The sequence below is a fragment of the Rattus norvegicus genome, chromosome 2, assembly GCF_021556685.1.
Source record: "Rattus norvegicus strain SHRSP/BbbUtx chromosome 2, alternate assembly SHRSP_T2T, whole genome shotgun sequence".
Lineage (NCBI taxonomy): Eukaryota > Metazoa > Chordata > Mammalia > Rodentia > Muridae > Rattus > Rattus norvegicus.
Window position 1 is genome coordinate 229,378,478 of NC_141535.1, and position 25,413 is coordinate 229,403,890.

Consider the following 25,413-nt stretch of genomic DNA (forward strand, 5'->3'; position numbering starts at 1 on the left):
GAGTACATACCATGTGTGTTTTTCTGTGATTGCGTTACCTCACTCAGATATTTTCCAGTTCCATCCATTTGCCTATGAATTTCATAAAGTCATTGTTTTTGATAGCTGAGTAGTATTCCATTGTGTAGATGTACCACATTTTCTGATTCCATTTCCTCTGTTGAAGGGCATCTGGGTTCTTTCCAGCTTCTGGCTATTATAAATAAGGCTGCTATGAACATAGTGGAGCATGTGTCTTTGTTATATGTTGGGGCATCTTGTGGGTATATGCCCAAGAGAGGTATAGCTGGGGCCTCAGGTAGTTCAATGTCCAATTTTCTGAGGACCTCCAGACTTATTTCCAGTGTGGTTGTACCAGTTTGCAATCCCACCAACAATGGAGGATTGTTCCTCTTTCTCCACATCCTCGCCAGCATCTGCTGTTGCTGGAGTTTTTGGTCTTAGCCATTCTCACTGGTGTGAGGTGGAATCTCAGGGTTGTTTTGATTTGCATTTCCCTTATGACTAAAAATGTTGAATATTTCTTTAGGTGTTTCTCAGCCATTCGGCATTCCTCAGCTGTTAGTTTAGCTCTGAACCCCATTTTTTAATAGGGTTATTTGTCTCCCTGCAGTCTAACTTCATGATTTCTTTGTATATTTTGGATATGAGCCCTCTATCAGTTGTAGGATTGGCAAAGATCTTTTCCCAATTTGTTGGCTGCTGTTTTGTCCTAACAACAGTGTCCTTTATGGCCAAGGCAATTCTTATAAGAACAACATTTAATTGGGGATGGCTTACAAGTTTAAAGACTCAGTCAATTATCATCAAGGTAGGAGCACGGCAGCATCCAGGTAGGCAAGGTGCGGGAGGAGCTGAGAGTTCTGTCTGAAGGCAGGTAGGAGAAGAATGGTTTCCAAGAAGCTAGGATGATGGTATTAATGCCCATGCCCACAGTGACACATCTGCTCCAACAAGGCCACACCTACTCCCAACAAGGCCACATCTCCTAATAGTGTTACTTTCTTGGCCAAGAATTCATTAAATCACTTAACTGTAATCCCCAACGCAAGATAGGATACCAGCTGGGGAAACTCTAAACTCTTTATCTATGTCTAACGCCAAAGTTCCTCAGAGCTCCACTCCTTTTTCATTTTTGTTGACCACAACAAAGTTCTTTCTCCTGGGCTGGTTCAACTCCCTGTTAGCAGGTTTCCTCAGTAGGTGTAGCCCATAGCTATGGCATCTTAACTATCTTGGGGTATCCAAGGCAACTTCTGTTTCACAGCTTCTTCTTTTTTTTTTTTTTTTTTTTGGTTCTTTTTTTCGGAGCTGGGGACCGAACCCAGGGCCTTGCGCTTCCTAGGCAAGCGCTCTGCCACTGAGCCAAATCCCCAACCCCTGTTTCACAGCTTCTTGTTCTAGTGTCTGGGATTCACACATGATCTTCTGGGCTCCTCCAAAGGCCTGGCATCACTTCTCTACCTCTGCCCTCTGTAGCACTCTAGGCTCTGGTTGATTTCACTCCACTAGCGCTCCTGTTCTTGGTGATCATCCCATGGTACTGGCATCTCCAATACACTGGAGTATTCATTTAAAACTAGACTTCAGCAATAGCCTCCCATAGGCTCTCTTCATGGTGCCAAGTCTCAAATTGTTTGTATGACCCCTTCAGTCCTGGTCTGTCAATTGCACCTGAGGCTGCAAGTTCACTGATGGCCTTCCATGGCCTCTTACAGTGCCAAGCCTTAGCTGCTCTTCATGATCCCTTCATGCCTTCAAAACTAGTACCACCTGGGTGACTCTTACACATTACCAAGTCCATACAGCACAACATACAACCTTGGCTATCTCTGGAACACAGAGCTTTTTTTGTGCTCTCAGAAAACACTTCCCAGAAGATTTCACCTCAGTGATGCTGGTTTCTTCTTAATCACCATTAATTTCTTAGCCCCAGCTAACCAGCATCAGTTATCCCAGTAATTCCTTCTATTCTTGACTCTAAAGCTAGAGCCACATGGCCAAAGCTGCAGAGTTCCACTGCTTGCTGGGGCTGGAACATGGACCCCCTTATTCTATAACTAGCTTTCTGTTTTCCAACTCCCTCATTGCTGATACTTGCCTGTCCTGGAACTTGCTCTGAAGACTGACCTCTAACTCAGAGATCTGCATGGCTCTGTCTCCTGAATGCTGGGATTAAAGGCGTGTACCACCATGCCTGGATTTAAGCTTTTCTTCACCTAGAACTTTCTCTGTCCCAGGCTGGCCTTGAACTTAGAGATCTGTTTGGTTTTTGTCTCCGAGAGTGTGTACCACCATGCCTGGGCCTTTTCATGGCTACTGTTCCTCAATATCCAGATCAAAAGTCTTTGTCTTCCAGCCCCAAGATCTGGATTGGATTGCCCCAAAATCTGGATCACAAGTGTGCCCTCCATTTCAGTTCATTCCAGATTAATAGTCCAAACTACTCCTTGTTCAACTGCAAACACAAACAGTAAACTTAGCTGGGTGGGATCTTTCCCTGAGATCACCACTCCCTTCGTCTATCCCCTTGAACGCAGGATTGAGTCTACTTCAGTTCCTGGTGTCCCTTTATTACTTGAACCATACATTTTATATCTTTCTTTTCTAAGCTTGCTACACTGGTTCTCAGTAGATGTTGATGTTAGGTAAGTTGTGGAGCCTTTAGGTGGTGAAGCCTTCCTAGGAGAAGTTCCCCCCTGGGGGGGGCAGCTTTGAGAGTGGGGAGCCTTGCCCCTCTCCTTGATCTCTGCTCTGTGAATGAAGATGTGTTCTCTCAGTTTTCTGCCCCCTCTGTCATGTTTTCCCACTCTTAGGGACTCTCTCTGGAACCATAAACCCAAACAAAATTTTCCTAAGTTTCCTTAGGTCATGGTGTTTATTACAGCAATGGAAAAATAATGCAAAGTCTTATTAGTTGAAGAGCCATCTCTTCAAACCCTGGTTTTCTTGTTGTGATTTGTTTTTTTTTTTTAATTAACTTGAGTATTTCTTATATACATTTCGAGTGTTATTCCCTTTCCCGGTTTCTGGGCAAACATCCCCCTAATCCCTCTCCCTCCCCTTCTTTAGGGTGTTCCCCTCCCCATCCTTCCCCCATTGCCGCCCTCCCCCCAACAATCACGTTCACTGGGGGTTCAGTCTTAGCAGGACCCAGGGCTTCCCCTTCCACTGGTGCTCTTACTAGGCTATTCATTGCTACCTATGAGGTCAGAGTCCAGGGTCAGTCCATGTATAGTCTTTAGGTAGTGGCTTAGTCCCTGGAAGCTCTGGTTGCTTGGCATTGTTGTACATATGGGGTCTCGAGCCCCTTCAAGCTCTTCCAGTTCTTTCTCTGATTTGTTTTAAGACAAAGTCTTGATATACAAAGTCTTGATATATAATCCTGGTCTTGAACCTGTGATCTCCCTGCTTCAGCCTCACTGGCTAAAGGACTTGATATCACTTTCAGGACTCCAAGGGCACCTGCATTCATGTACTTACACACACACACACACACACACACACACACACACACACACACGAAGTGGGAAGAAAGGGAGAGAAAGAGACAGAGAGGAAGACAGAGAAGAAAGGCAGAGAGATAGAAGGCAGAGAGTGAGACAGAGAGACAGACAGAGATAGAGAAAGGATGCTAATTAGGAGAAAGGAGATTAATGTTTCTTTAATTTTGTAATTATATTTATGTATAGAAAACTTAAGTGTACATTTAACCCAGCTTAGTGGTGAGTTCTTTAGCCTTTGCCTTTTCCAGCTTGGCAATGCAAGCCACAGACTTAGGACCCAGAACGTTGTCTCCCCTGTGGCGGTGTATCTCGTTCTATCTGTCATTATAATTGGTCCTAATAGCTTCCGCCAGCTTAGCCAGAGCACCCTTGTCTTCTGAGTTAACCTGTGTGAAGGCAACAGTGGTGCAGGTCTTCCAGTGGACCAGGCATCCCAGCCTGGCCTTTCCCTTGATGATGCAGTAGGGCACCCCCATCATCTTTCGACACAGGGCAGGCAGGAAAACCATCAGCTCAGTGGGGTCTACATCATGGGCAATCACCACCAGCTGAGCCTTCTTGTTCTCCACCAAGGCGGTGACTGTATTGACCCCTGCTCGGAGGACAGGAGGTCCCTTAGTTGGGAGGTCCCCTCTGTCAGCATCTTTCTTCTCAGTGCGGGCCAGCAGCCTCTGCTGCTTCTGCTTTATCTCTGGCCTGCACTTGTGGGCGAGCTTAAGTAACCGGGTAGCTGTTTACTGCTCTAGGGCCTGGGGGAACTGGTTAATGGCTGGAGGTACTTTGAGCCACTTATAGAGGATGGCTCTTTGCCGCTGCAGCCTGATGTACCGAGGCCATTTGCCAAAGTGTGTGAGATTTTCTTTTGGGCTGGATGTCCTGCACAATGTTGAAGTTCTTGGGCCTTTTCTCAAACTAAAGACTGGCTACCTTTTTGGCCTCTCGTTTCTTCACTATGGCAGGTCTGGGGCCACCTTCTTCCCCTTGGCCTTCTTTTAAGGGAATCTTGTTTGGCTGGAGGAGAGAAAAAGAAAAGGGAATTATGGGTCAAGTAATAACTTTAGAGATTAAAAACAAATAAAAAAATAAAATGATTGAGAAAGGCACCTGATGTTAACCTTTGGTCTCTAAACAGGCACATATAACACACATACACAATGATAACAAATAAACAAAGGGCCATTTGTATATCCAGTAAGTCGGTTCACTGATACTTTTGCTATTCATTTGAAGCATGCTGGGCCATAACGGTATCTTCTGAACGCATGTCACTATGTCAGGTACCCCTTTAACATGTATGTCAGCCCAATGTTGCCTGAATCATTGTTTCCTGGCTCAATAAGACACGTGTGTAAAATTAGATATGGAGGGAGGGTTCCTAACCACTTAACTTTGTTAAATAGAACGTATTTGAAAGCAACTGCCATTTATCATGATCACAAGATAAACTGTTAAGGGCTTAGCACCACACATTTAGGAAAGATCTGAGGGGAAAAAATAGTTGAATTCCAGCTCCATAAAACAACCTGTGTTGGTCTTTTTTTCCCATCAGCTCAAGTGGATCAAGAAGGATTTCACAAAATTCCTTTGACCCAGGAGCCAGCCACTGTTTCAAGGTAGGAGATGGGTGACGGGCCACCCTGCCGGGACAGCCCGGGCCCTGGGAGGCACATGACCAAATGGCTCAAGGTAAGGTTCTTCTACTGGAGTTTGTAGGCTTTCTTTTAAGTATTGCTACTTATTTGACATTTTTCATTCTTCTGCCACCTTACTGGTTCTCCTTCCTTTTTCCTTTCACTGATACACGATTTATTCCATTGAATATCATATCCTAAAGGGAAAGTCAGAATCCAGATCACATAGAATCCTTTCAGAGAGTCAAAGCCAGTGAGGGAGGAGCTGGTTTCCCTGGGAAGGAGCGAGAGGGAAAGGGCAGGCGAGGGGTGCTTGTCCTAGCTGCCTGTTTGAATCCAGAACATTAAGCTTCTTCCACCGTCGCCTCAGCCCATCAAGGAAGCACTTCAAGTCAATTATCTTTAGAATGTTCCTTCCGTGCCACTGTGACTTGGTGACATTTTCCTTGGCTGCTTCTCATGACCTATTTATAGGACCTGTTTTAAAAATATACTTGGTTTGACACTTTAGATAAACTATTAGAAATATGGGAGTCTGGGTAGAAAAGGTTATGAAAATTGACAGGAAGTAAACAAATAGGACATGGTTTCTGATTTCCACAGTCTCCAACAGCCCCTTCTTCTGGGAGTGACCCTGGAGCATGAAGCATTTCAGCCTCAGCTCAGTGCTGGTTAGACACCAAGACTCCCTCTCTATCGTCAACCCCCATTAGCCTTCCCGGCCTGACCTTCATGTAACTGCTCCTTCCCCGTGAACACCTCTGCCTTCTGCGGGGGCTCTTCCCTTCCACCCTGTCTGCACAGCGAGGGTCCTCAGGTTTCCAGGTCCCCACAGCTCCCTCCATGCCTGGGGTTTCTTGTGTCATTGTGTGTCACACCATGTATTCTCTCCCACAGTTCTGTGCACTGGACCCCTCTCTGCAGACAGCCGTCCCAAAGCTCTTTGTCCTTGCCCATGAACCTCAGTGCTTGATGTAGGTCCTCGTGGCTCAAACTTGGCGCTCACAGTCTACCAAACTCACTGATGGTTGGTTGCTGTTCTCTATGGCTGCAGAAGTGAGAAGCACATAGTAGGCCACGTGGTTTCTTTCACTTTAACTGCCGGTCCCCACACAATGGTAATGGGTGTTTAGTCTTCTAAAGTGGAGGTCAGTATCAAAGGAGCTCCCAAGCACTGCCTTATGTGAATAAATGTAGGAATAAAAATGTTTTAAATTATGGGAAAGTAACATGGACAACCTTTGGAGATGTTGGCTGAGTGAGAGGAACCGAGGGACAGAAGGCTGTACACTGGGATTTCATTTGTATGAAAAAAATGACTCTGAACACATGGACTTGCACTCACTATACTCTCTGTGTGTGTGTGTGTGTGTGTGTGTGTGTGTGTCTGTCTGTCTGTCTGTCTGTCTGTCTGCCTCACAGAAATCCTTCTGACTCTGCCTCCCAAGTGCCGAGATTAAAGGTTTTGCCACCCTACCTGGATCCATCTTACTTTTCAAGACAGGGTTTCCAATTGAACCTGGAGCTAGACTGGCTGGCCAGCAACCCTCACAGAGCCTTCTATCCTGGCCTCCCCAGGTCTGGGATTAAAGACATACACTACCACACCTTTGTTTTTTGTTTGTTTTGTCTTTTGTTTTGTCTTTACACTGGAGTTTAGGGCTCAGGTTTGCACAGCAAACACTTATTGAGCCCATCTTCCTAGCCCCGGCTCATGTTACCTGCGGAACATGTAAGACCGTGAAGAGTAAAATGAAGGTCAATTGGTAGACTGCCTGCCTGGAATGCATGAAGCCCTGGGCCTGACTTTTGGTAAGAGGGGTCTGAGGAAGAATGGTTGATAAGGGAACCCTGATAAAAGGGTAACTTCTCCAATAACACACAGTCATTCTAAAGGCATTTGGACCTAGCAATGAACGTCAAGAACAAAGGTAGCTGGGAAATCTCCAACTGAACATCACACTTCTGACTAAACTGTGGAAATTCTCTACCACCGACTAAAGCCCCGATCCTTTTAGAAAGCTTTTGAAGACAAGAGTCTCACTAGGCTGGCTTGAGCTTACGCCGTAGCCCAGGCTGAAAAGACTTAGGCTTGTGACCCTCTTGCCACAGCCTCCTGTGCAGCTGGGACTACAGGTCCAGCCTCAGGCTACTTTAAACCCTGTTTGAATAAACACACGAAGAAAAAGACTGAAAACGTTAAACACAAAAAGTAAAAGCCTTGAGTGGCAACCACATCACAAAGAAGTCAGAAAGAAACAATGAGCTGAGGGAAATGTTTTCAGCTAATATGGCAAATTTTCAATCAAATACATTTAAAGATTAGTTTCTCCTCCACAAGCATAGACCCTAAAGGCAAAGACAAACTCGATCATCTGGTGTGTGTGTGTGTGTGTGTGTGTGTGTGTGTGTGTGTGTAACTAGAGAGAAAAAAATGCAAACTTTTACCCGTTAAACTAAAAATCGATAGTGTTTTCAATGAGAGGTGCAGCTGATATTAGTTCATTTTAGCAGAAATCTATCTTATGAAAACATGTTTAAATTTTTTCTGCCACGTTGATAAGGGGTTTAGTTCAAAGGCACTACCGTCCATCACTGAGGGTAATTTAAATTGGCACAACCTTTCTAGAAAGCAATATAGATAGTTATCAAGCGCACTAATAATTTTCATAAACTTTAACCCCAGATGTCAACTTCTAAAACATAAAAAAAGAAAAGGGTTGCGCATGGAGACACCCTTTGGTGTCTGAACACACGGAGCAAAAGCCACAGCAAAGAGGTCTCTTTGGAGGAACGGCAAGATGCTATCAAATAATTGATTTCCTAAGCTAATTAGCGATAGGAATCATCTGGAGAAGGGATAGTATGCAGCGCTGTAAATATGTAGTATGAGCGCAGTTCTATATTAAGACTCAGAGGAGAGGGGAATGCTAACGTCTGAAGGTAAATTCCGCCACAGCTCGTGCGTCTGAACACTTGGTCCCCAGCTGGTGTGCCGTTTTGGGAGCTCGATGGCAGAAATAGGTCCTTAAGGGTGGGCTGTTTGTGGCTACGCCCATTTCTTTCCTGTTCTACTACCCTGTGGCTGCCTCATAATTCAACTGATGGGACCAAAGTGCTTGGATTTGCGTTCCCTACCACGCCCGAAGTCCCTGAGAAACCGCAAGCCAACGTCAGTCCTTGCAGGAAGTTACTTCTGCTAGGTATCCGTGGCCATGGTAGGTCTGCCAGGAGAGTGAGGAGAAAAGCAACGGATACAGGAAGCAAGGAAGTATGGCAGAGTGTCCATCACCGTAAAGTACTGCCTCGAGCCTCTACAGTTATGGGTCATTGGATATTTTGGTGAGGGTTGTATTTTTACTTGAAAATTTTTTGCCCATTTTCCACTAAAAAAAAAAACAACTTCATTATTTTACTGCTCAGAACAATATAAAAATTAATAATTAAGAATAGAAACAACAACCACCCCCACAACAAGTTCCAAAGTTCTGGAGTTTCACTGTCGCCCCTCTCAAGCGACTTCCGAGGTGGAGTTCAAGGCTGCGTCCTCTGTGAATGCCCTCCTCGAGACCTTCGGTTTTTGTCAGCGCCTCCTTTGTCTTTCTGTCTCTGCAGCCCACTCGCTTCACAGAGCACAACCCGTTTGTTTGTCCTTTAGCCTAAAGAGCGGAGCCGCGTGTTGTCATCTTGACCTTTCAGGCTCCCCGAGAAGCATCTGATATCAAACAGGTGTCCAGTGCCCAGTTACAGCGTCTAAAGACGGCTCGTTCTGTGCCCCCGATTCTGCCTTGGAACACGTACCCTTCCACAGACGAGGTTCCTGACAATCAGAGGATGAAGCTTCTGTGAGGCCAGGAAATGTCTGGAGCCTTTGGGGACTGACTCGAATGTTTCTGCTCTGAATCAAGTGATCCAGAGCCCAGGTCAAGCCGTGAATGTTCTCTCTGTCCCTAGAAGAAACAGCGCCCTCTGACATAGTTTGTGATGGACATTTCTGTCACCAGCTTTCCCTTCTCTTTTCTATAGGGTCCTTAATAACCTTGGTGGTAAGACCTTCACATGGTGGCGTTTCCTACCTAGCCCTCTTAAGCTCTGGTCCTCTGTGCAGATCTATAGAAGATGATGGTCTGGATTTTTTTTTCTCTGTGGAAATCAAATTCCTAAGCCAGGTATGGTGACTTAGGACACAGAAGAAGTAAATCTCTATGAGTTCAAGCTTGAGACCAATCTGGTCTGCATAGCAAATTCTAGGCTGGCTAGGGGTATATACTGAGACCTGGTCTATGAAAGAAAGGGAGAGAAGGAAGAAAGAAGGAAAGGAAGGAATGGAGAAAGGAAGGAAGGAAGGAAGGAAGGAAGGAAAGAAGGAAGGAAGGGAGGAAAGAAGGAAGGAAGGAAGGCAGGAAGAAAGAAAGAAAGAAAGAAAGAAAGAAAGAAAGAAAGAAAGAAAGAAGAAAGGCTGACAGAGATGGTTTAGTGGTTAAAAGCTCTGACTGCTCTCCCAGAGGTCCTGAGTTCAATTCCCAACAACCACATGGTGGCTCAAGACCATCTGTAATGAGATCTAGTGCCCTCCTCTGATTTGTCTGAAGACAGCTACTATATATATATATATATATATATATATATATATATATATATATATATCCTTTAAAAAAAAGAAAGAGAATTCCTTTATCTTAATGAGGTAGCTACAAAATGTACAAGTGTATTAGTCACTATGGCAAAATGAGCTCCAAACACTGATGATGCTCAAAATTTCTTTTCCTCCTAAAAATTTAAAACCCTATTGGAAAAAATAATGAATCGAATGTATACTGATCACTAAGTGACAGGACGGCACAGGATGAAGTCTGTGTTCTGTATGCATGTGCATCCCAGGGTCTAGGGGTTCACTTCTTCCTGTTCTAGGAGAATTATTAGATCAAGCGATACCTGTGTGGCATCCAGCTGTGGGGAAATCAGTTTCATAAAGATGTATAAAACCCTTCTGAGCTGTGGATGGCAGGAAAGTGCAGTCTCAATTTCTAGGCAGGGCCCCGCCTGCTCAGGAATAAGCAGTGCGTTGCTAACCTGTCTGAAAGTGGAGTCACTCAACAGGGTATCAGACGGTGAGTTCTGCTTTTTGTTGGACTTCAAAGCACGTTGACTTAGCCTGTTCTAGCTGCTGTAACAAACACCAGGATCTGGATGCCTTCTGACAACAGAAATTCATCTCTCATAGTTCTGCAGGGCTGGTCAGCATAAGGGTCTGGTGGACTTAGTGTGGGGGGAGCTTCAATTTCCTCTTGGATGCCTCTTCTGAGTCCTTACCTTGGGAAAGGATAAGTGAGCTCTCAGTATATCTGGTTTAAGGTCACGAATCCCATTCATGGCCATCCTGCCCTCGTGAGGTAATCACCTTCCCAAAGCTCTAGCTTGACGACATCAGCATCTTGGAGGTTAGACTTTCAATTTCTGAATGGAGAGGTGGGGCAGATCCTCAGACTGTAGGGCCGACGCACATGTTGAAGATCTGCAGTCTTCCTTCAGTTTGTTGGCCATGAAGAGTAGGCTAAAAAAGCAACATCTAAGTTTTGGAAAGCTATTTTCATAGTACATCTCCAGGGGCCATAGTCTCATCAAACAGGGGCCACTGTCACCTTCCCCTTCCACTACTGCAAGACCCTTCTCTGCTAAGAGGCACTTGGCCCTCACAACCTCACGTATCTGATCAAATGCTTGTACCGCCCTCAGGTACTGGCACCGTACTCGGCCACCACATGTCTCCTCTATTCACCAAATGACCACTTTCCTTGGCTTTACATAATTGATTTTCTGCTGAATAATTCAGAAAGGGAATGGGGGGGGGGAGAAAAACTGCTCTGTGGTTAAAGGTGTCTGCTACCAAACCTGAGTTCAATCCCCAGGACCGCCATGGTGGAAGACAAGAAGTGACTTCTAGAAGTTGTTCTCTGAAACATGCCAAAATAAATAAATGAACAGAAGTGCTTTCTTGTAATTAAATAGAAAGAGAAGAGAAAAATCTCTGTTTCGCCAAAGGACTCTACTGTAGCAAAGGTGATATTTGGGGCAGAAAGGGAATTATGGGAATCAGAACTTAAGGACTGTGGCAGACAGCTTGGGGGTACAGTGCAAACATCAGAGGCTCGGCTCACAAGGGCTCGTTTCTCTTGTGCACACTTAGCTCTTCATGTCTGTGCTTTAGGGTACTCCTTAGATCAGGACTCAGGCTGAAGTAACAAGTCCTTGCTGGTGTGTGCTAACTTTGTGGATGGCTGTGATGGTGCTTGACATGACAGTCAAGCTTCTTAGCGACCAATGCCACTCGAGTGTCACTGACCAAACTTGACACCCTGAGGTGAAGAAGTAAATGCCTCTACAGAGAGAGGAAGCTCGAGCAGAAGGCAATGGCCTTCTCTGAAGGAAACAGAAATGCAGACACTTGACACTGTGGTAGAAGAAAGTGCCTGTTCCCTCCAGTGGTGCCTGGTGGTGAGGTGGGAAGGAAGACGTGGCAGAGGCATGGTTCTTAAACCGGGAGGGAATTTTGGGGTCATGTAGAGAGAAAGGTTTTGGGTGAAAAAAATAAATAGAAAAAGTTGACAATAAAGACTCCTGCTGGGTTGGGGATTTAGCTCAGTGGTAGAGCGCTTGCCTAGGAAGCACAAGGCCCTGGGTTCGGTCCCCAGCTCCGGAAAAAAAGAACCAAAAAAAAAAAAAAAGACTCCTGCTGGGTTGGACAAAAGGATCAGTGGAAGCAGTCGGTTCTTTTCGAAGGATGGAGCAACATTGCAAGGACAAAGCCTGCCCGCAGAGGCAAAGGCTGGGCTAATAGCAGAGGTTTGCACGGCCCTCTCCCGCTCTACTCTAAAGGGCTTTGTAGAACTGTATCAGGGTCACTTCCCAGAGGTGGACTCTCAGAGTGGCATTTTTAGAGTAACAATTTATTTGTAACGGAAGAAAAAGGAACCCACCATTACTGGACTGTACAGATAAATGACTAGACTAAAATTTATATTGGATTTCCCTCCAGTCGGGTGGTTAAAAACAGGTCCTCCAGTCTTATTTCCCACTTCTGTGGGCAGCGATGACATGTGCTGTTTTCATATCTGAGCCCTGACTGTTCCTTTTGTATTCTGGTTTTCGCTTGCTTGTTGGTGGGCTGTTTTCTTTCTTTCTTTCTTTTTTCATTTTAAAAAAAGTTTATGTGTATTGATGTTTTGCCTACGTGTGTGTCTGCATGTGAGGGTGTCAGATCGTGGCGTTTCAGACAATTGAGAGCTGCCAGGTTGGTGCTGGGAATTGAACCTGCATCCTCTGGAAGAGCACCAATGCTTGTAACGGCCGAGCCATCTCTCCAGGCCCTATTTGTTTTAACTGACTTCTAGGACACCCCCTGGAAACTTAAATTCCTGATATTCAGAAGCACGGAGTGCCCTCATGATCACATACATGGCTGACTGGGACCAGTGGCTGCCACCGAGCACCGGAAGACGACTATGCTTCACAGGGCGAGCCGGAGAGATCCAACATTTAAAAGTCCAGTGGTTTCTGTACAGCACATGCTGCCTTCATATCACTGTAAGTCGAAACATGGGGTTGAACCATCATCCATCAGAAACTGTAACTGAATGCTCACTTCACAAAAGATCCTTCGAGTAGCAATTGGGGACACTTTAAACAAAAGCTAATGGATGTGGCCCCAGAATGTCATTATGAAAATCATGAATCAGACTTTGACTTGTGGTTTCATTGCATCGGACTAACTATTTGTTATCCCGAGGAAGATGCTGCTGGGACCAAGCCTGGGTTTATGAGCATTTTGATTAGCCTTGGGCCCCAACTGCAAAACGCCCAAAGCCTGACTCTTGAAATACATCACTTAGTCGCACGCATTAATGGTGTCAATGATGGTGGCGATTTGACCCAAGAAAATCTTAATAACCAACACTGGGTGTGTGAGCAGGATGCTGATGGATTGATGTGCTGGCTGTTTTCCCTGCCACACACGGTTCTTGTTTAGCATAGCTGTCACGTCGGCTCTGTAGATTTGATGACAGAATGCTGGCAGAAGGCCACGGTCTGGAGAGATCTGAGAGAGATTTGCAAACTGTAATTTTCGATGCTTCTATTCATAAACACCGGGGCTTGTGGGTATTTGCAGGAGGCTGTGTCTTAATTACAGACCTAAGCAAAACACACCTGGACCTGTGGGTTCAGATTTCAAAAGTTTGGGTTCAGAGGAGTGTGTGTGTGCTCTGTGTGTGTGTGTGTGTGTGTGTGTGTGTTAGTGTTGACACAGGGTCTTGCTATATAATACAAACTGGTCTCAAAATGATGTCCTTCTCCCTAATAACTGGAGCAGGGGTGCTGCCCCTAAAGCTGTTATCTGTCTGTAGAACCCGTTCCCCCAAGCGGGCTGCCTTGTCTAGCCTCAGTGGGAGAGGATGCTTCTAGTCCTGCAGAAACTTGATGTGCCAGGCTCGGGGGGGGGGTACTCAGGGGGAGCCCCTACACTCTCAGAGGAGAAGGGGAGGAGAGATGGGAGGAAGGACTATGTGAGGAGAAGACCAAGAGGAGGGGGGCAGAGATTGGGATGTAAAGTAACTAAATAAAGGAAGAAAAAAAAAGGAAAAAATGTCCTGTGCTGTTTCCTCAGTGCTGGACTCACAGGTACTGGTCACTAGCCAAGCTCAGATATCTATTCTAACTAAACAGTTAAACATCTTCTATTTTCCACTTGATCTTGCCAGCTATGGCCATCATTTTAATGAGAACTTGTATCGTGCCTCCACACACACTCCCCTATCTCTGACTTGCTGATAACATTGTTCCTGGTATTCTTGGTGACACTGGCTTTTGATGTTATCACCCAGGAAGGTGGCTGTTCTTCTGGCAGACTTGCATGGAAGCTTTCTGCTGCTGATCCCGACTGGCTTTTAGGGGCTCACGTTGGCAAGCAATGGCCAGGTCCCAAATACTGGCAGTGCCTGAGCAGGAGGGCATTCTGGCTGTGGCGCCATAGGTGGACCGGGCATGCTCAATGTGGACTCTGGCCTTAGCCCACACCTTGTCTTGCAGTGAGTGACCCAGCAGCCAGCCTCCCTTGTGGGTCATTTCTGGCTGCAGTGGGTTGGAAGCCCATAGCAGGGTAGCAGCTGCAGAGACAGTGCGGTACAGTTGGCAGGAGGGATGCTCTATGGGGTATTGTTTCTCCGGTGAATGGCTCTGTCTCCACTCGGATCTCCTTCAGCTCCGGGGCAGGACTTAGGTCACCTTAAAGGATCCCGTGTCAAGGGTGGGAAGAAAGCCAGGGATCCACAGCTGTGTTCACCAATGGGGTACAACGGGCGCTTGATCGCAGTTTTTCCTAGAAAAACGGGTGCGCGGTGCTGGGTGTTCCTCACTAATGTCAGCACAGCAGTGCAGCTTTGACTTAAGATGTGTGGGCTGCTGCCTCCCACCCCAACCACTCGGCCATCTTGTCTGATTCTCTCAGGGTCAGAAGGGCACCGTGACAGTCTTCATAGTGGCAGTTTAAGGCCCCTCTACTAAGCTTGGTGTGTTCCAGGGCCTGTTCTCAGAGACCCACCCGCCTCTGCTTGTTGAGTGACGAGACTAAAGTTGTGTGCACCACTGTACTAATCTGGGAATGACTTCTTAATCATCTTTAACCCTAGCCATGCATGGGGCATGCATCCGGACGAGTTTCTCCAGTTACCTCAAGCAAATAAATGAACTCCTGACTCGAGACTTAGCCCTGAGATTGGCTCCTACAATGTCCCAATGCTTTTGCTTTCCTGGCCACCTCACAGCAGCTTCTTAATCTCTGTGACGGAGTCCTTGCCTGCTCTCCAACTTCTTCCTAGACTTCTTGTTTCCGTAGGAGCCAAAACCCTTCAGAACTATGCTCTCTCCTGCCACCTGCTGCTCTACTGTGTGTCTTGATGGCCCTGCTCCGCCTCCTGGGCATGGGCACTACGCTTTCTGCCTTCCTCCAGGTCACAAAGAACATCTTTCTCCTCTGTGGCTAATGTTCTTCCTGCCTTTCTCTTCACATTCACCATTCCTGCCCTCCCTTCATAGCTCATTCTCCTTTGGACATCACACTGGCTTTGAACTAGTCAGCCTTTCTGTTTCTGCTCCTACTACCCTCTCAGTTTGATTTTACTTATCAACCATAAACCAGATTGTGTCACCCACCTGCCCAGAACCTTTCCAGGGTCCTTTACAGACCTTCAAGGTCCATCAAATCTCATTTAAGTTTCCTTCTCTTACCCTCCCTGTGCAGGCCTTTGCTATTGGAGCTAAACCTTTCCCTTAAACTTCGGTTTCTGTGCTGTGGCGATGCGATGTGTCCCCTGAGATGCTGTGGGCTTCACTCTGGTCTCTGTGCCAGCCACACCTCCTCAGAAGTGCCTTCTGCAGTCAAGGCAGCTGAAACGCTGCCCCGCCCGGTTACTCACTCACTCAGCACCTCAGCGACATACTGCTGAGATGGACATATGGCCTTGGGGAGGAAATGGCTTGTGTGTCTGATCGTAGTCCAAAATCGAAGGACGCCAGTGAGAAACACAGACAGGGCAGGAGCCTGGAGACAAGAACTGAAGCAGAAACCACAGAGGAGTGCTGCTTACTGGCTTGCTCCCCATGGCTTGCTGAATCTGCCACTCAAGACCCCCTACCCAGGGGTTTTCAGAACCCCCTGCCCAGGGGTGGCTCTGCTCACAGTGAGTTAGTTCTCTCATTCAGTCAAGTTAATCTGTGGGCTTGCCCACAGGCACTCTGATAGAGGTATGTCCCCAATCCAGGTTCCTCTATCCCAGAAACCAACCCAGGATGTCCAGCTCATTATAATTCATGTCATATATCACTCGCCTGAGTAGCTGTATGTAATTACTTACCCAGTGCATTATTGAACTCCTCAGGACCAGGACAGAGCGCTATATTTTCTTTCATTGTGTCCTTGTCGGGTTCTAACAATAACACAACCCATGGCATCGAATTACACAGAAAAATAAAACCCACCGGGTCTGTCCTGGGTGCCACGCACCATATTCTCCCTTAGAGGGACATTCAGTCACACAACTTAGCAATATTGAGAGAGAGAGAGAGAGAGAGAGAGAGAGAGAGAGAGAGAGAGAGAGGTTGGAGAACTCAGGGATGATGAAGATATCAGCTGTGGCAATGGGGAGTTGAAGGTCAGCCTTGTAAACAATTCAAGTCAAGCTTTCTAAGCGGTTGATGGAGGAAAAGCCCAAGGCAGAATGGTTGATTTACTTCCGCATGGCAAACCTGTGTGTTCTGAGTTGAAAAGCTTTTGCTAAACGTTTTAGGAGGGCTTTTGAGAAATGCTTGAGGAAGAATCCAGCAATGGGGTGAAAGGGTAGGGTTTTCTTCTCATGTGTGTCTGTAGAATCTGGGGGCACTCTTTCCTACCTGGAAATAGCAGACTCTCTCACATGACCCGGGCTGTTTCTCTGAGTAGCACTTGAATATACAGAGAGCCTTTGACTACTCTCTGTGAGGTACATTTTATATCATTATCTGTGGCATGGTGGGTTTTCAATCTGGTTCCCTTGCCCCCATAGTTTCTTTCTTTTCAAAGTCACCCCAGTTAGAAAACAATTGCTTCCCACTCATTGGAAACCAATTAAAATAGAAAACATTAAGTTGGATAAGTCATTGTCTTCTCACCCTTAAATGGGCTCATGATCCCCCGAGAGGAAGTGATTGTGGTGCTTAAATGAGAGAGTAAAGCTCCAAGCTTTACCAAGAGGAGATCGTCCAGAGGCTGCTTACAAGTTGAGGTGACTTTGAAATGTCTGGGCAACTTTCGAGCTCAATCAAGGAAAGTGTCACCCAAGCCCTTGTCAAAAGACGAAATCACAGGAAATTTGGTTCCAGATCTGACTGGATTATAGATGCTACTCATAAATCAGGGCAGCCTCCACTCTACAAATAGAATGAAATCTCCCAGCAGCCAACGGAGGGATTGTAGGGTCTGCAAGAGCAGAACAAGAAAGCTGAGCAGTAGAAAGAGCTTAGCATCAGCTCCTCTGGGCTGCTTCTTTGGAAAAGGGTTGAAGCCAAGGGCACTCGCTTACTGCTGACTCGGGTAGAGTGGAATTTCTTGCTCTCGGGGAAAATCTTGGAGGGAAATATCTATTTCTTTAAGCTTTTACTTTGACCCTACAGCATTTAACACGAGCAGCAACATTCTGGTTTGGTCCAGCCTGTTGGGGCCAAATGCAGGAATCAGCTCAAAAGCAGTGGCCTCCCGTGATCTCTGTTAACACTCGCAGGTTGTTGACAGATTGGAAGAGCAAAAGCCAGAGCTTATTATATGGTGGGAAGGTCGTAGGCCTGAAGGTTGGTAGGCTAATATTTAAATGAAGAGCTGAAGTTTTTGTTCATTGTGTAAATATCTCCAAGTATGAGATTCCTCATGTCTACATCTATTTTCTTAAAAGTGTTTTAGGGAAGATTAAAATACACAATTTATGTGATATGGCCTTTTGAATGGGCTCGATAAATTACAATAGTTTCTCTTTTCCGCAAATCATTATTTCATAAAGATTATAGCGTACATTTTCCATAATGTGTGTTGTGCTGTGTTCTATGTGCATTTTGTATGTGCAGGCGTGTGTATGTCTCGAGAATGCAAGAGGATTCTAGCGTCCCTTTCCACCTTCTTCCCTTGAGGCAGTCTCCTGCACCGAACGTGGGCCTCGCTCAGCTAGGGTGGCCAGCCAGGCCCGGTGACCCTCCTGTCTCGCCACTCAAAGTTAAAGTGTGCACGACCATGTCTGGTTTTTCACATGTGTGCTGGGATCTAAACTCAGGTCTTCATGCTATGGAAAAGGTACCCTTAGCCACTGACCCCACCCTGCCCCATTTCCATGTTCTAAGTCATCCATGCATTCTCAAGAAGAAAAAGAAAGCATGGAGCAGAGAGGAAGGAATAGAGAGTTGGAAGAGAAGTCACATTCTAACCCGAAACTCACGGATACTAATCTTTTCATTATTAAACTTTTCACACTTGGACAACATCAATCCTCTTTTTTTTTTTTTTTTTTTTTAATCTCATTGCCCGTCAGGTTCCCACAGCCGTTTTCTCTTTCAGAGGTGACTGGGGAATGCCGGCGGGTTTTAATATCACCACGAGCAAAACATAATTAAGGAAGTAAATCTGCTGTGCCCAGATGTGCCTTGTTCATTACAGAGCCAGTCTGCAAAGTGGCTTTGAGAAGTCGTTTGTGGCTTGGCATTATTTGGGGGTCATCAGGGCCTGCAGTCAGCGCTCTACAGTGTTTGTGTTTGCTAAGAAGACCACAAAACGTGTCATCTTCTAGACTCTTCTCTGGGCTGACGTGTGTTCTTTTGGTGATCACCCATTGCCCTGCCCAATGCAAGCCACACAGTAGGTCTGAACGTAACATATACTTAGCTCTTCAGGCTGCTGGTTTTTGGAGTGCGTGTGTTTTAAAAACAAAAATAAAAACAAAAACCCACGGACTCCTGTAGCCCAGGCTGGCCTACAACGTCCTCTGTAGTGGAGGGTGACCTTGAACTCATGATCCTTCTACCAAGTGCTAGGATTATAGGCATATGCCACCAAACCATATACCATCAAACCCAGGGTCTTGTGCATGCTTAGCAACCACTCTACCGACTGAACCATAGCCCAAGGCAATGTACAAGGCTGAAGTCTTGAGAATTATGAACATGGTTCCCCAAAGGATGCTGGTCTACTCTCTCTCCTCTCCATCCCTACTTGTTATCCATGGAGCTGGGATCTTCAAATATGTTTTTAGACCACAATATGCTTTTAATTTCATTTCCCTTAAAAAACCCTTCCCTCTGACTCATTATATCAGCATGTATTAATCTGCAACAGAGTCGATTGTAAATCTGTTTTTGCCAAGTCTTTGATATCTGATGAGACAAGTGGAGTGACTGCAAAGAACTGTAAATCTGAGATAGGAAATCCACACTCTGGCGGCTCCAGGAAGTGGCACTTTAGTTCTTCCTGGTTAAAGGAATGCTGAGGACAGCATTCTCGTTTTCCCTCTGTAAGCACTGAAAACGCAGTCGTTCTGTTTCTTGCAGGGTCAGGCTGCTGGTTTCTCCAAGTGAATGGGACAGGGTTTGGCCGAGAGCTCTCCTCCAGGAGCAGGAAGGTTGCACAGTGCCCTCTACTTACTGAAATTGGAGTGTCCGATCTTTTCAATTCATTAGAGAAAGATCACAGATTATTACCAAACTCTCTTTCCTCTGTCTGTCTGTCTGTCCGTCTCTGTTTCTCTGTCCCTGTCCCTGTCTCTCTGTTTCTCTCTGTCTCTCTGTCTCTGTCTCCCTTTCTGCCTCTGTCTCTCTGTCTCTGTCTCTCTGTCTCTGTCTCTGTCTCTCTGTCTCTGCCTCTCTGTCTCTTTTCTCTCTCTCTCTCTCTCTCTCTCTCTCTCTCTCTCTCTCTCTCTCTCTGTGTGTGTGTGTGTGTGTGTGTGTCTTCCTGAACCAGTCTCCCATCTACAGTGCTTTGCAGGGTCTCCTCTTACTCTTAATGTCACTCACTGTTAATGGAACTTACCTTTCCAGAGTTGGAGACCCTGCAGGGATGTGCACTCAAACAGGCCTCCTGGGTCACTGTTTTGTTTGAAAAGAGCTTTATTTAGTATAAAAATCTCCACACAATTCACCACAACCAATTGTAAAAGCTCTCTGTAAGATTTTACCCAAGAGATGTCACAAACAGCCTCGTACTTTAGCACACCGTAGCCTAAGGAATTTCTTTCCCACGTGGCTGGAAGGTCAGAGGTCATGAGACATTACGGCCGGCCCTTGGTACCTGGAGACAGAGTCTAATGGTTGGATTGAAGTGCACATGGTCCTGCAGTTCTGGGGATGCTGTTCACTGTCAGCCCTGTCATCTCCCTTACTGTCTTCCCCTTGTGTGTCCCTTCTGCTCTGCACTGATGTCCTGGAAGATCAAGTGGGCGGAGGCACACAGCTGATTGTACAACCTGACAAGGCCACTGACAGCGTATGGTTAAGGGGAAGGTTTTATCACAGTCAGAGGCATCTGAGGACTCCAGAGCACCGAGAGAAGCAAGTAGATGGAACATGGCTGGCAGACTGGACCTAGCTCAGGGTTACCTGCAAGAGAGGGGCGAAGAGGGGAGAGAGACTAGAAGAAGCGAAGCTTAGTACAGCAGAAGCAGGAACCGAAAGGGGAGAAGTAGTGAGTACAGATGGAGTTAAGAAGAGTAGCTGGGGCCAGTCTGGGGGTGAGTGGGAGGTAAGAAATGCCATGATGCTAACACAGACTTTTGAAGTTCTGATAGTCACCAAATACGCAGGTTAATGGAGAGCAATGTGGCCCTTCAGCTAGAGGTAAGGGAAATGACTCATTGGTAGGCAGGATTAGGCCTCATAAGTTCTGAGGAATGCTGGCTTTTTATCTAACCACCAGAAATCCCCCCTGTACAGGTTAAGCCAGGCCTTCCCATTTGGGGGTGTGTCCTTTGGACCTGACACTGGTGAAATCCATTGTGGGCCAAGGCGACTGGCAAGGATGAACAAATTCCATGCTGAGCCTGTGTTTCCGGTGGAATCTGCCTGTCCCTAAGCCTCGCGCTCATGGAGAGCTGAGATAATAACTACATGCAATCCCGCAGCTTAGACATTGTGGTGCTTTGAATATGCTTGGCCCAGGGAGTGGCACTATTAGGAGGTGTGGCCTTGTTGGAGGAAGTGTGTCACTGTGGGCATGGGTTTGGAGACCCTTTTCCCTGTGAGATGGTCTCTCCTGGCTGCAGTCGGGTCAAGATGTAGAGCTCTCAGCTCCTCCTGCACTATGCCTGCCTGTCTGCACGTTGCCATGGTTCCTGCATGATGACAATGGACTGAACCTCTGAACCTGCAAGCCAACCCTGATTAAATGTTGTCCTTTATAAGAGTTGCCTTGGTCATGGTGTCTCTTCACAGCAGTGGAAACCCTGACAAAGACAAATGTCACAGAGCGACCCAATTAGGCTGTGGAGCTAGATCAAACCACCTTACAGGCAGGAGTGTGTTATTATGTTGGGTAAAGTGGCTCAGCAGCTCCCCAGAAAGCAGGATGCTGACTGGCAGAGAACTGTGCAATTCTCTTGGAGGAGATGTCTTGGAAGGTGTGAGAGGCTGTAGGACCAAGGTCATAGGTGAACTGGTTCAGGTGGAAAGACCATTTCTATCATCAGAGGCATCTTTTATTTTTGTCCCTGCTGATTGTGCTTTCAAATTCAGCAACGGCTTCCCCTCAATAACTAGCAATTACAAGCACAAATCCATATTTGAAAGCCACACAGGTGCTGCTCAGCCACTCAGGTGTTCAGTCAGTTGTGTGACCTTTTTGCTGCACAAGCTGAATTAGGTAGGACACGATCGAGAAGTAGCTTCAGGTTTTCTCCATCACTGCCTGTAAGCACACTGGACACACACACACACACACACACACTCTCTCTCTCTCTCTCTCTCTCTCTCTCTCTCTCTCTCTCCTTCCTCCCCCCCTCAAAAGGTTATTTTTTATTTTATGCATATGACTGTTTTGTCTGTGTGTGTGTGCCTATACCACACGTGTGCCTAATGTCTGTAGAAATCAGAAACGGGCATTGGATCCCATTGGGCATTGTAGTTCTGGATGGTTGTCATTGGATCCCTTGGAACTGGAGCTCTGGATGGTTGTAAGCCACACTGTGGGCACTGGGAGATGAACCCATGCAAGAGGAATGAGGGCTCCTAACCACGGAATAATCTCTCTAGCCTCTCTCTTACTTTTTGAGACAGGATCTCTCCATGAAGTTGAGCTTACTCATTGACTTGAGTGGTTGGCCAGCAAGTGCTGGGGACACTGTTTCTGCTGCCCGAGCTCTGGGGTTATAACCACAGGCCTCTGGTTTCAGCTCTTTATATAGGTGCTGGGAATTGATAGGTCATATTACCTATCAATTAAAAAAGTTTATTCTAAAACCTAATGGTTTATAACAATAAGCATTTATTTACTACCTAATTTCTGTAGGCTAGGAACTCAGGAGCAGTCTGGCTACTTGGCTGTACCTCTGAATCTATCATAATGTTCCAGTCAGGATGTTGACCAAGGCTGGCACCATCAGAAGGCTTGACTGAGGATGGAGGGTCAGCTTCATAACAGGCTTGGTGAGTTAGTGCTGGTTACTGGGGGGAAGTTTCTGTCCTTCCCCACCTGTGCCTCAGGACAAGGCAGTGGCTTTGCCCACAGGAGAGACCCTCTAAGTGGAAGCTGTAAGCCTTCTACAGAGGCAATGCTGTGTTAACAGCACCCCCTTTTGGTTGCATAGATCACTGTTGGGTAGGGGCTCGAGTTACTAAGGATGCTAGAAGTGGCTGATTCTTACAGTGTGTTCTCTAGTCCCCAGTGATTCGTGTCTTCATGCAAGGCCTAACCCAGAATCCCATAATCTGAGCTGGGCCTAGAGGCAGGTGAGGACCCCAGGCTTAGTTGCTCCAGGGTGTCAGTCCCTCTGCACCTGAAGGTCTGTAACTAAAGAGACACATCGTCCGCCCCTCCCATGTCTGACACAAAACGATGGACATGTGTAGGATGGCTCCTATGGATTTCCTCATGTCAAAAGGGAAACAGAAGGGAGTTTTAAGTCCAAGCAGACACATGCTGCAAATGCTAAAATTAGGATTTAAATAGTCCCTGTCCTCGGAGAAGTTGTCTATGGCTCTTGGCTGTAAGACCTGGGGTTTTTGTTTTGCCCTCTGATCATTTTCACTCCATTAAAGGTAAGCTGTATTAGAGTGAAGAGATGCCTCCCCCTCTTTCCTGTTTATTAAAGTGTGTGCATCTGAAGGTGGGTTTTTGTTGTAATGTCTTATGCTTTCTGTCCTTTTGTTTCAACCCTACAGTGTTTCTGGCAATGTGTGTTCCCCAAACTTTGTGCATCACCAGCACAAGGCTTGTAGGCACGATTTGTTCATTTAGTCAAAAGCTCCACTAATACATCTCCTTAAGATAAGTCTCTTTACTGTGGGGATTTGTTGAAACAGCTGAGGGACAGTGCCTTCGGTTTCGTAGGAGCACCGAGGTTCTCTGGAGTATTTCCTAGATGTTTTCTAAATTATGAAAACAGATTTTTGAAGTCAGTTATGTCCACTTCATCCCCAGACTAGGTTTCTATGAGTTGATCTTTGACTGAAAGTCACCCCTCACTAATATGCCTATCACCTGGGTAATTTGGGGTTCACATAGTCTTCAGTTTTTCCTCAGTTTACCACCCCTCTCACACACTGCTATAAGGAGCAAGAATCCAAGCAGCCCATCTGATACTCTGCCAGGAAATCTCCTCAGCTACATCACCTAGTTCTGTAGATGCATTTGTGTGTTGGTGTGTGCACATGGAAGTCAGAGGATAACCACCTCTCTCTCTCTCTCTCTCTCTCTCTCTCTCTCTCTCTCTCTCTCTCTCTCTCTCCTTCTCTCTCTCTCTGCCACTCTGTCTTTCTCTGTCTGTCTGTCTCTGTCTGTCTTTGTCTCTGTCTCTCTGTCTCTGTCTTTCTCTTTCTCTCTCTCATGGAATAAATAGTTGATTTTGGCTTATAGTTCCTGAGGGGGATCTATAGAGGTGAGGAAGGCATGGCAGTTTATGGCTGTTTGTTGAGACACTGGACTGGAACTCAGCAAGCAGGCTAGGCTGGCCGGTTGGCGAACTCTAGGGATCTGTCTTCTCTGCCTTCTCATTGTTCTGAGGACAAGCATAAGTCACCATGTCTGGCTTTTTTAAAAAGTGAGTTCTGGGGATAAAACTTGGGGCTTCATGGCTACATAGCAAAGGCTTTACCAACGGATCTATCTTCCCATCTTCTCTCCTTTTCTCTCTTCTCTCTCTTCTTCTCTCCCTCTCTTTTCTTCTGTATTCGTTTTATGGGACAATGTGGCTAATTATAAAAACAACAACAACAACAACAACAACAACAGTAATGTCTCTTCTTTTTGTTTCCAAAAGTATTTCGAGACTTTTCTTCTGAGGTCTTCACCGTAGTGACCTTGTTTCTTCTGAGGTCTTCACCGTGGTGTCCTTGATGTCCATTGAGCTTCTGTTGCCAGTTTCTTCAGAGCATTGATATTTTCATTCTCCAAATCTTTCCTTTGCCAATTTAGATCTGCAAACTCGATGAACATTAATGGTTACTTTCTATGGGTTGGGAGTGTTGGAGATGAGGAGTCTGGTAGCTCTGTCTCTGAGATACTGGGTCACTTCTAACACAGTGGCCATGGTTGGGGACATCTGAAATCTTGCCCGAGGCAGGAGAATCGACTTCCATGGTGACAGATTCAAATACCTGATATCTCAGTGCTGGTTAATGGCAGGAAACCTCAATTCTTCAACATATCCATTTCCACAGGGCTGCTAGAGTGTTAAAGCAGTGGCATCCGTCATCTTCCACCACGAATAGTCCAGAACCGAGCGAGGTGGAAGCAGCAATGTTCTGCACCAGCTCTGAGTCACACCGTATTATTTCTTTGTCATCTTATTGGTTGCATGCTTAGCTCTCTGTACTGCCCACAGTTGTTGGGAGCGATGCCCTTGAAGCCCTCCATTGTTGATGTTATTATTATGGTTAGAATTAAGTATGACTGGGTTCATGGAAAATCCCCAGCCAGCTGCAGAAGACTAATACAAATCTGGTGGTCAAGATGAATAATAATATGATAAAGTTCTCTTGCTGAGAAATACATCTGACGTCAAGACGCACAATGTGATGACCTGTGACCTTTCTGAAAAACCGACATCCTGCTGACTAATAGATATGACAAACCTGTGACCTTTCTAACATCCGGTCAGCATCAGCCGATTCCCTGACCACACGAATACTGTGTCCTTGGCCTGCGTAAATGTTTCTTACTTCCCCCCTCCCTCTGTTACCCCTGTTATGGTATTAATTCAGCCTTGGAGAAAAATAGAATTGTTGCCTTGATCAGACTCTTGTCTTGGTGTCCTTGTTCACACCAGCAATGGTGATCTTCTTGCCATCCCTGGACCCCAAACGCTCCATGGTGTCTACGATGTTCCCGTCTTCTTTCACCTTTCCAAAGACTACATGCTTGTCATCCAGCCAATCATTCTTGGTAGAACATATTAAAAACCGGACCGTTTGTGTTTGATCCAGCATTTGCCATGGACAAGATGCCAGGACCTGTATGCTTCAACAATTCTCATCCTCAAACTTCTCTCTGTAGATGGACCCAC

General features: G+C 46.1%; 1 long non-coding RNA gene and 1 pseudogene across 2 annotated transcripts; one reads left to right on the top strand and one right to left on the bottom strand.

The window, feature by feature from the left end:
- Positions 1-3,709: 3,709 nt before the first annotated feature.
- Positions 3,710-5,982, bottom strand: LOC148006770 (large ribosomal subunit protein eL8 pseudogene; annotated as a pseudogene).
- Positions 5,983-12,179: 6,197 nt separating this feature from the next.
- Positions 12,180-25,146, top strand: LOC147996581 (uncharacterized). 2 transcript variants are annotated; one of them, XR_015677059.1, is made up of 3 exons: positions 12,212-12,428; positions 12,529-12,721; positions 24,569-25,146. It is a non-coding gene; the product is annotated as an uncharacterized LOC147996581 (long non-coding RNA). The 2 variants fall into 2 exon arrangements; XR_015677058.1 differs by lacking the exon at positions 24,569-25,146 and having other exon boundaries at positions 12,180-12,428; positions 12,529-13,356.
- The last annotated feature ends 267 nt before the right edge of the window (positions 25,147-25,413 follow it).